Genomic DNA, 11,397 nt, shown 5'->3' with positions numbered 1-11,397 from the left:
GCTGCCAGTGTGCTGAGGGGCAGGTCTGGCTTCCTTGCCCTGACGCCCGGGGTGCCCTTCTTCTCCAGCACTCACTCAGGGCTCTTCCTCGCCACCCCCGCCTCACAATCCTGCACGGGACCCTGTGCAGGAGACACAGCTGGGGGCTGAGGGCTGGAGCGGCCTGGCTGGCGCCCAGGTCAGTCCAGGCGGGGAAAACGGTGAGCTTCCCCCCAACTGAGGTGGCCTCAGAAGCCCTTGTACAACAGCCTCCGTGCCTGGACCCCGTTCCAGGTGACATCCGCTGGGAACAAGCAGGTGCGTCTAGGAGGGCAGGAGGTGAGAGGCCCCCTCACTGGCGGGTGTCTGTACAGTAGGTGATCACTTGTTGCGGGTGCATACGTCCTTGCCTGGGGACAGCCTAGGCCAGGATCAGCCCATGAGAGCCTGGCAGTGTCCTGGGAAAGAAAGCCAGAGGCCCCGTGCCCAGTGCTGCCACGTAAGGCCCAGCCTGGTGTAGACCAAGTAGGGGCTCCCAGCAACTACAAACGTCTGAGGTAGGAAAACAAGGGTGCCCAGCTCATGGCAGCCCCGACAGGGATCCCCCAGGGCTGATCTGCGCTTCCAGCCCAAGGGCTGAGGAGAAGAGGTCCCCTCCCCCCGACACACACAGCCCCATGGGAGAGAGGCCCTCTCCTGCTGGAGTTTCTAAGTGTTTGGTAAAGTAGTGGAGAGAGTGGCAGCCCTAAATCCTCATTTTCTGGAATTCTTTGCTATGCCAGCCTGAAAGCGTTGCTAACATAGTAGGTTTTGCATTATAGTGGAGGTGGGAGGGCGAGTTGCAACCTTTGACATATGTCTAAAGAACAAAACAAACTAAAACAACAATTTCAAACAAAGTTCCACCGACCTGAGAAAGGTGGAAGTTAGGCAAGAGTTATACAGAGTGGAACGTACGCCGTGAGGATTCCTCACACGTTCAAAGTTTTGAGACTACCGAATGCATTCATGAATAGTCTCTTGAGGAATTTCTGACACCTGAGGCTTTTCTTCCTTTTCGTGGTACTGTTACGAAGAGATGGGGTGTGTGGAATTTGTTGGCAGTGGAGGATGACTCTTAGTTCAGGCAGGATTCTTACCTGTGGTAAGGTGAAATACATATGCTCTTCCAGTGATGACTAGTTTGTGAGTCAAAGGATCAGGAGTGATTATTTGAGACTATAGAAAAGCCTAAGTTAAATCCAAGGAGTATTTGTGGGGGGAAAGAAGAAGAAAAGAAAGAAAGAGAGAAACAGAAGAATCAGGACGGGTTCACTAGCTTTGCTGCAGAGAGCGTGTGTGAGGGCAGTGATGGACACGGGCTGCAGAGCTGGTGGTGGGGTCTGGAAAGCAGTGCTGGCGGCCTAAGGCCACGGGCTGGGCTCACAGTCAGGTCTGGCCAGGGCTTGGGAGGCGCAGGCCTCTGCTTTCTCAAGCAGGCAAAGCAAGCTCAGAGGAAAAGAGAAACTGAAGTTTTGGTGGCTTGCTTCTCCTGGGTTTACGTAGTGGTCTCTTAATGGAGTTCTGAAGGGAAAAGGAGCAACAAGAAACAAATGAAGAAGACGGGAGAATGTTTTCATCTGTTTCCAAACTCTACAGCATGAGCGTCCCAAAGAAACATTTAATGGACACCCTCCCTTGGTTTGCAAGGACAGTAGGAGCTGTTTTATGAAACCAGTATTGGAAATATGGAAGTAGTGTCAGCCTGAACCTCACATAGCCAGCTTTGCACATTGCCTATATTTATGCAGATTTGACCATTGGTACGCTCGAACCCCCCAAAATGAGCTCTATTACACTGGCTTTTCTCGACTACATATTCATGCAGCAGAAGGACCCAAATACTAAGATGGGAGAGGGAAGATGGGGCGACAGAGAGAGGAGGCCCTTGGTCTCATGTAAAATTTGCCGAGTGGAAACATCCAAAAATACTAAATATGGCACAATTCCATTAACTGAGATGCTGAGGGAGCAGTGGAGTCCACAGGACAGGTTTTACTTTCAGTTGTTAATAGTTGGCAGATATTTAGGGGGGAGCCGTTTTGTGACCCCTCACTCACGTGGTTGTTGGCTGTCTTCCTAAAATGCAGGTTGCACCCTCTTGACTTAAGCATAAGGGACAGGATGGGGATCTCCTGGTTGATTAGCAGCTCCTAGAGGGTGCAACCTTGCTGGGCACCAGAGGCTCTGCTCCAAGGCCCTGCAACTGTAGCCAGAGCAGAGTGAGCTGACCTGGTCCTGAGCCCGGGAAGGTTTGGAGGGTGGGGCAGGTTGGAGAGTGCAGAATTGACAGAGGTGACAATGGTATGCCTCTTTCCCCCCAAACTCTTGTCTGGGCAAAGATTTTAAGAGTTTTAGTAAATTTGGGCTGAGTTCGTCTAAGCATTCATTACCCCTATAGTCTAATATTAAGGCAGTGTCCAGGGCTTCAGTTCCGCCAGTGTCCAGCAAGACAAGCCACAAAGTCCCTGGGCCCCCCATGACCAAACCTCCCTCACAATACCATCTCCTTCTTTATAACCATCCCAAGGTTCCAGAGGATGAATGACCCTTTTTAGTCATCCTTGGGGAAAGCTTTTGTTTAAAAATCCAACCCACTCCTATTGATTATTTACTGTAACCAAAGATGGGTTTTTCAAAATGGGGACCGTTCCCCTCAGTATGATTTTAAAAGGCACCCACTTTTTCCTATGCTCAACTTCCCCCATAACTAAGGTGACACCTGCCCAATGAGTAGGGATTAGTGGCAGCTGGAGCTGACGGTCAGTTGTCAGGACGCAGACCTCCCAGGCACAGTAATAACAGCAGGGACAGAGTGCAGTTGGTCAGCTCCACCTGCGTGTAAGAGTGGGGGAAATAATAGAAAAGGTGGGAGGGGAGAGACAAAGCCATATGCCAATCCAGAGCCTGGCACATAGTCGGTGCTCGCTCTTGGGGGGGAGGGCGGCTGAAGGGAGCGCCTTCAGCTACATATCCTAAGATACTTTAGCAAGAAGGAAATCGCTTCTCCTGATGCACTTTCAAATCTTCAAGGCACCGAGAGCTCCCTGCTGCGATTTTTCATGTCTGACATGAAATGCTCAATATACTAATCAATCTCTTTTTCTCTCTGCTTGAAGGCTTGGTTTAGGAGTGGAAGGGCCAAGTGTCGGAGACATCAGAGGGCAGTAATGCTCAGAAACGTGCCCCACGTGCCCCCGGTCCTCCCTGCTGTCGTCAGCGTGTGTCGACCCTGCAGTGCCATTCTGCTTCAGGAGCTGGATTGGGTCCACGTTTTTCTGGAGCAAGTGCCGCTGGAGCTGCCTCTGCTGCCCGGGGCGCCCATGCCACCCATACCGTGTGGGCCACCCATGCCGCCTGTGCCACCTAACCTGCCCGTGCCACCTGTGCCACCTGTGCCACCCTTGCCACCCTTTCCTCCTATGCTGTTGCCGCCTCCGCCCTGTCATCTTCCACACGTGCTTCACTGTAGGTGCCCTCATGTGGCATGGCGTCGTTCCTTTCCATTGGAGATCCTTCAGCTGCCCGAACTTTCTATTGAATTGTGTCTGTGACGGTTTTTTCCAAAGTGCCTTTGAGCCAGTTTCAAATTCTGCATACCTCACCACCAAGAGCAGTTCCCCAAATGCCTGCAAAGTATATTAAATAGAAGTAGAGGCCTTGACCCACTGTTTTAGGGCATGTTTTGTATTTTCAATAAAGTTGTGAGTCCTCTGCAAATTTGTTCTCTGTGTCACATGGGGTTAGTAAATTTGATGGAAACGGCTAAGCCAACTCCATTCAGACCGAATGCCCAGGAGGCCTCCTTTCATGCAGTAACAGCCCTGAGTCACCATCATAGGCCATGCACATCTCAGAAGTTTGCCAGGTGCCCGTGAGGGGTTTACACAGACCCACCTGTTCTCTTCCACCCTCTCCCCCAGCACCCATGCTCCCTGCACGCTGCCCCATTGGGACCACCTAGATGTGCAAGACGGGTGGTGTGAGTCTCGAATGGGAGAACAGTGTGTTTCAAAGCAGGCCTGAGGCCCATTCATGGTGACCAGCTCAGGTACAAGGAGGACCTCAAGGGACACTTCTGCAGTGACTACTCATAGGGCTTTATGGAGGAGAGGGAGCAGGGCACCGTCGGCTTCTCTCCCAGTTCTGTTCACCGCCTTCCCTGTTGTGGAGGGCACCTGGGGACAGAAACCACGCTAGCGGAGGGGGAGGGGCCTACCTCTGCGAAGGTAACACAAGAGGAGACTGTCCAGGCCCACATGCGGCTCTTCTCACCCCCTCTCCCCCACCCCCAGATGCGGAAAGCATATCATAGCTCCTTCCACAGCTCAGAGCTGACGGATGATGTGGCCTTCAAGTGTATTTTGTCACCTTCAACATCCTTGGGAGAACTCTGGTTCCAGCTAATTCAACACTGAAAGGGAGCCCCTTGGGTGAGTGCTGCCTGAAGCCAGGAGGTGGTGGTCCCTGAGCACTGATCCAGGATAATCACTTTATTTAAAAGAAGCAGGTAGGGCTTCCCTGGTGACACAGTCGTTAAGAGTCTGCCTGCGGGAAGATCCCACATGCCGCGGAGCAACTAAGCCCGTGCACCACAACTACTGAGCCTGTGTGCCACAACTACTGAAGGCCGCACACCTAGAGCCCGTGCTCCACCACAAGAGCAGCCACTGCAATGAGAAGCGCCGCAACTACAGAAAGCCCGTGCAAGCCACAAAGACCCAACACAGCCAATAATAAAATAAATTCATTTTAAAAGTAAAAAATGAAATAAATAAATAAAATGAAAGCAACAGGTACACATTACCTTTGTTCATGGGACCTTCTTCAAATGGAACTGCCAGGTAGAAAACACACACGCACACACACAGATACTACACAGGTGTGCACCCTATAGCACATGTCTGTGATAGAAGCACAACCATACCCAGAAAATACCCGGAACACAAGCAGAATTGGCTTGTGTTGTTAAAATAACCCTTCCGAAATGTATCTAGTGGCCTGTTGTCCTTGTCTTCGGTTATTTCAGGTTCGATGCTGGGAAAGAACGTGTGTCCTTGTCCACCCTGGTCTTGGGGACGGGGAGGGGCTCATGCGGAACTGAAGCCGTGTCCATGCTGCATCGCCAGTTTATTTACACAGGCACACACAACCCTTCTTGTTGGTAGGATGACCCCAGCCTGAGGAAGAGTTTTGCTGACGGACCAAAAACCGTTTCCACGGCTAGTCAGGTTTGGGCGGTAGCACTGCAGAGGGTTCTTGGAACCTGGACACCTGAGATCTTCTCTGAGATCGGAATCGCCTCCTTCTTACGCAGTAGCGATGGTTTCAGCATCGTGCCTCCGGATGGAGAAAAACACAGCCTTTCTTTGCAGTTCCCCAAGCCCAGCAAAGCCGCAGGCTCCACGCTTAGCCACCACTCTCGCTCCCATTCTAACCTCAGTCCCGAGACCTGAATGGCCTCAGCATCAGCTGTCGAGGCTTCAGCCCAGGCTCCCGAAACCAATCCTACAGCTCCTGCTCAAGGTGTCACTCTCAAGAGCTGTCCTGGGCACCATCTTCCCTCGTGACTCCAGGACACTTCTGTGCAAATGGCAAGTTTTGAAACTGCCTCTTGGTATGTTCCTTGATGGAGGTCTTGCTATTCTTTTTCTTTGTGCATTTTAATAGTCAGGTGCTAGAGGGAAACTGGCTATTTTCATTTATTTATTTTATTTGGGTGGGATAATGACACCTTTATTTTGGACTACCTCGTAAAGAAATGTAGCATTTCCTTCCTCCCCCCAGTTTTATTGAGATAGAATTGACATACAACACTGTAAAATTTTGACTTACATACATCACGAGATTATTTGCACAAGTTTAGTGAACATCCATCATCTCATATAAATACATAAATAAATAGAAAAAAATAAGATGTACTGATGAATTAATTATGTAATAAAAAAAGCTAATTCAGCTTCTCGAATACACTTTGTAGATAGTGGGCCACAAAACAAATCTAAGCTATCACTTTGTAAGGAGCCAAAACAGATTTGGACAGGTGGCTGCTTGTACTCATGATTTAATCATCACACAAGTACCTATAACGCATGGTTACTGTTAGGAATTAAAATGATACTATCATTTCTCCTAACTAGCTATAATCTATTTCTAGATAGAGCATAATGTTACATGATTCTTTATGGTGTAATACAAGTGAGCCAAAGATAAACTCTGTATATTGCTTCTATATTGTTTACTTCTTCACAGCAGACCGGGACCCGTTAGCTCAAAGGTACCTATCCAACTGGTGTAAATATAGCCTAAATAAGCAGACACTTATAATATTGTTAAAATGGCCACACAACACAAGGGAACTGGCAAACAAGCCGTAGAGTCTGCTCCGCAGTTGGAGAACGCATTAAACAACCTCCTGCAACACCTGAAGGCCTCGGCTTCTAAAAATACAGAAACCAAACTCTCACGCTTCATGAAAACGTTCCTGGATCAACAGACCAGGAACATAAGCTATCTGGAATACCAGCTTAACTATCCCAAGGACTTAGAAAAGGCAGCCCAGAGTGAGGGACAGCTCGAAAAGGCTGCTAAAGCATCTGAAGCATCAGGTAAAGAGACAACATCTGAAGGCAACACAGCAAGTCTTCCCACCCAGCAGGTCCCAAAGTCAGCTACTTAAGAATCTTGATCTTCTTCTCTGTTGGACAGAAGTATTCTTTCCTTTTCATCTTGGATCCTAATCCTCATAGTCGTGCATGCCGATAAATCTGTTTTGCATTATAAAAGAAAGGCAGTCTACAGATTCAATGCAATCCCTATCAAAATACCAATGGGATTATCACAAAACCAGAACAAATAATTCTAAAATTTGCATGGAAACACAAAAGGCCCCAAATAGCCAAAATGCCCTTGAGAAAGAACAAAGCTGGAGGTATCATGCTCCCTGATTTCAAACTATACTACAAAGCTACAGTCATCAAAACAGTACAGCACTGGCATAAAAACAGACACGTAGATCAATGGAACAGAACATAGGGCTCAGAAATGAACCCACACTTAAATGAGCAATTAATCTATGACAAAGAACTCAAGAACATACAATGGGCAAAAAACAGTCTCTTCAATAAATGGTGTTGGGAAAAGTGGACAGCTACACACAAAAGCATCAAATTGTACTACTCTCACACCATGCACAAAAATCAATTCAAAATGGATTAAAGACTTAAATGTAAGACCTGAAACCATAAAACTTCTAGAAGAAAATATATGCAGTAGTCTCTTTCACATTGGCCTTAGTAATATTCTTTGGACATTTCTCCTCAGGCAAGGGAAACAAAAGCAAAACTAAACAAATGGGGCTACATCAAACTAAAAAGCTTTGCACAGTGAAGGAAACTGTCAACGAAACGAAAAGGCCACCTACTGAATGGGAGAAGATATTTGCAAACAAATACCTGATAAAGGGTTAATATTCAAAATATACAAAGAACTGCCACAACTCAACATCAAAAAAACAAGAAACCTGATTTAAAAATGCACAGGGGGTCTGAATAGACATTTTTCCAAAGAAGACATACAAATGGCCAAAAGGAACATTAAAAGATGCTCAGCATCACTAATCATCAACGATATGCAAATCAAAACCACAATGAGATATCACCTCACTCCTGTCAGAATGGCTTTTATCAAAAAGACAACAGATAACAAGTGTTGGTGAGGATGTGGAGAAAAAGGAACCCTCGTGCACTGTTGGTGGGAATGTAAATTGATACAGCCACTATGCAAAACAGTATGGAGATTTCTCAAAAAATTAAAAATAGAACTACCATATGATCCACTCCTTGGTATTTATCTAAAGAAAACAAAAACACTAATTAGAAAATATATATACACCTGTATGTTCATTACATGATTATTTACATTAGCCAATATATGGAAGCAACCTAAGTGCCCATCAATAGATGAATGAAGGGGCTTCCCTGGTGGCGCAGTGGTTGAGAGTCCGCCTGCCGATGCAGGGGACACGGGTTCGTGCCCCGGTCTGGGAGAATCCCACATGCTGCCGAACGGCTTGGCCTGTGAGCCATGGCTGCTGGGCCTGTGCGTCCAGAGCCTGTGCTCTGCGGCGAGAGAGGCCACAGCAGTGAGAGGCCCGCATAACGCAAAAAGAAAAAAAAAGAAAAAAAAATAGATGAATGAAGAACTTGTATATTATATATATACAATGGAATATTACTCTGCCATTAAGAATGAAATATCACCACTTGTGACAACGTGGATGGACCTAGAGGGTACTATGGTACGTGAAATAAGTCAGACAGAGGACAACAAACACTGTATGATTTCACTTATGTGTGGAATCTGAAAAAGAAAACAGGTGAATAAACATTATGAAACAGAAACAAAGTCACAGATACAGAGAACAAACATGTGGTTGCCAGACGAGGAAGCGGGTGGAAGAAGGAAAGAAATAGGTGAGGGAAATTAAGAGGTACAAATTTCCACTTGCAAAATAAATGAGTCACAGGTATGAAATGTACAGTGTGGGGAATATAATCAATACCTATGTGATATCTCTGGTGACATATCATAACTAGACTTATCGTGGAAATCATTTTGAAATAGATAGAAATACCCACTCACTATGTAATAGGAACTAACTGAGTGTTGTAGGTCAATTATACTTCAAAAAGAAACACACAGACTCATAGAAAAAGCGATCTGATTTGTGGTGGGGTGGGGAACGGATGAAGGCAGTCAAATGACACAAACTTCCAGCTATAAGCCAAATAAGTACTGGGGATGTAATGCACAACACGATAAATATAATTAACACAACTGTATGTTACATATGAGAGTTAAGAGAGTAAATCATGAGAGTTCTCATCACACACAAAAGTTTTTTTCTATTTATTTATGTATCTATATGAGATGATGGATGTTCACTAAACTTCTGCTAATAATCTCGTGATGTATGTAAGTCAAAACATTATACTGTACACCTTAAACTTTTACGGTGTTGTATGTCAATTCTATCTCAATAAAACTGGGGGGAGGAAGGAAATGTTACATTTCTTTACGAGGTAGTCCAAAATAAAGGTGTCATTATCCCACCCAAATAAAATAAATAAATGAAAATAGCCAGTTTCCCTCTAGCACCTGACTATTAAAATGCACAAAGGAAAAGAATAGCAAGACCTCCATCAAGGAACGTACCAAGAGGCAGTTTCAAAACTTGCCATTTGCACAGCAGTGTCCTGGAGTCACGAGGGAAGATGGTGCCCAGGACAGCTCTTGAGAGTGACATCTTGAGCAGGAGCTGTAGGATTGGTTTCGGGAGCCTGGGCTGAAGCCTCGACAGCTGATGGCTGAGGCCATTCAGGTCTTGGGACTGAGGTTAGAATGGGAGCGAGAGTGGTGGCTAAGCGTGGAGCCTGCGGCTTTGCTGGGCTTGGGGAACTGCAAAGAAAGGCTGTGTTTTTCTTCATCCGGAGGCAGGATGCTGAAACCATCGCTACTGCGTAAGAAGGAGGCGATTCCGATCTCAGAGAAGATCTCAGGTGTCCAGGTTCCAAGAACCCTCTGCAGTGCTACCGCCCAAACCTGACTAGCCGTGGAAACGGTTTTTGGTCCGTCAGCAAAACTCTTCCTCAGGCTGGGGTCATCCTACCAAAAAGAAGGGTTGTGTGTGCCTGTGTAAATAAACTGGCGATGCAGCATGGACACGGCTTCAGTTCCGCAAAGCCCCTCCCCGTCCCCAAGACCAGGGTGGACAAGGACACACGTTTTTTCCCAGCATCGAACCTGAAATAACCGAAGGCAAGGACAACAGGCCACTAGATACATTTCAGAAGGGTTATTTTAATAACACAAGCCAATTCTGCTTGTGTTCCGGGTATTTTCTGGGTATGTTTGTGCTTCTATCACAGACATGTGCTATAGGGTGCACACCTGTGTAGTATCTGTGTGTGTGCGTGTGTGTTTTCTACCTGGCAGTTCCATTTGAAGAAGGCCCCATGAACAAAGGTAAGGCGTACCTGCTGCTTTTATTTTATTTTTCATTTTTATTCTTTTTACATCTTTACTGGAGTATAATTGCTTTACAATGGTGTGTTAGTTTCTGCTTTATAACAAAGTGAATCCGTTTTACATATACATATGTTCCCATACCTGCTGCTTTTATTTATTTTTATTTTTAAAATGAATTTATTTTATTTTTGGCTGTGCACAGGCTTTCTGTAGTTGCGGCGCTTCTCATTGCAGTGGCTGCTCTTGTGGTGGAGCACGGGCTCTAGGTGTGCGGCCTTCAGTAGTTGTGGCACACAGGCTCAGTAGTTGTGGCACACGGGCTTAGTTGCTCCGCGGCATGTGGGATCTTCCCGCAGGCAGACTCTTAACCACTGCGTCACCAGGGAAGCCCTACCTGCTTCTTTTAAATAAAGTGATTATCCTGGATCAGTGCTCAGGGACCACCACCTCCTGGCTTCAGGCAACACTCACCCAAGAGGCTCCCTTTCAGTGTTGAATTAGCTGGAACCAGGGTTCTCCCAAGGATGTTGAAGGTGACAAAATACACTTGGAGCCCACATCATCCGTCAGCTCTGAGCTGCGGAAGGAGCTATGATATGCTTTCCGCATCTGGGGGTGGGGGAGAGGGGGTGAGAAGAGCCGCATGTGGGCCTGGACAGTCTCCTCTTGTGTTACCTTCGCAGAGGTAGGCCCCTCCCCCTCCGCTAGCGTGGTTTCTGTCCCCAGGTGCCCTCCACAACAGGGAAGGCGGTGAACAGAACTGGGAGAGAAGCCGACGGTGCCCTGCTCCCTCTCCTCCATAAAGCCCTATGAGTAGTCACTGCAGAAGTGTCCCTTGAGGTCCTCCTTGTACCTGAGCTGGTCACCATGAATGGGCCTCAGGCCTGCTTTGAAACACACTGTTCTCCCATTCGAGACTCACACCACCCGTCTTGCACATCTAGGTGGTCCCAATGGGGCAGCGTGCAGGGAGCATGGGTGCTGGGGGAGAGGGTGGAAGAGAACAGGTGGGTCTGTGTAAACCCCTCACGGGCACCTGGCAAACTTCTGAGATGTGCATGGCCTATGATGGTGACTCAGGGCTGTTACTGCATGAAAGGAGGCCTCCTGGGCATTCGGTCTGAATGGAGTTGGCTTAGCCGTTTCCATCAAATTTACTAACCCCATGTGACACAGAGAACAAATTTGCAGAGGACTCACAACTTTATTGAAAATACAAAACATGCCCTAAAACAGTGGGTCAAGGCCTCTACTTCTATTTAATATACTTTGCAGGCATTTGGGGAACTGCTCTTGGTGGTGAGGTATGCAGAATTTGAAACTGGCTCAAAGGCACTTTGGAAAAAACCG

At 47.1% G+C, this 11,397-nt stretch overlaps 1 non-coding gene across 1 annotated transcript; it reads right to left on the bottom strand.

The window, feature by feature from the left end:
• Positions 1 to 525: 525 nt before the first annotated feature.
• On the bottom strand, positions 526 to 670 carry LOC137217693 (small Cajal body-specific RNA 20). Its single transcript, XR_010940195.1, has one exon. It is a non-coding gene; the product is annotated as a small Cajal body-specific RNA 20 (non-coding RNA).
• Between the last annotated feature and the right edge of the window lie 10,727 nt (positions 671 to 11,397).

Source organism: Pseudorca crassidens, chromosome X (genome assembly GCF_039906515.1).
Source record: "Pseudorca crassidens isolate mPseCra1 chromosome X, mPseCra1.hap1, whole genome shotgun sequence".
In the NCBI taxonomy this organism is placed as follows: domain Eukaryota; kingdom Metazoa; phylum Chordata; class Mammalia; order Artiodactyla; family Delphinidae; genus Pseudorca; species Pseudorca crassidens.
This window is presented reverse-complemented; position numbering and strand designations above follow the sequence as displayed.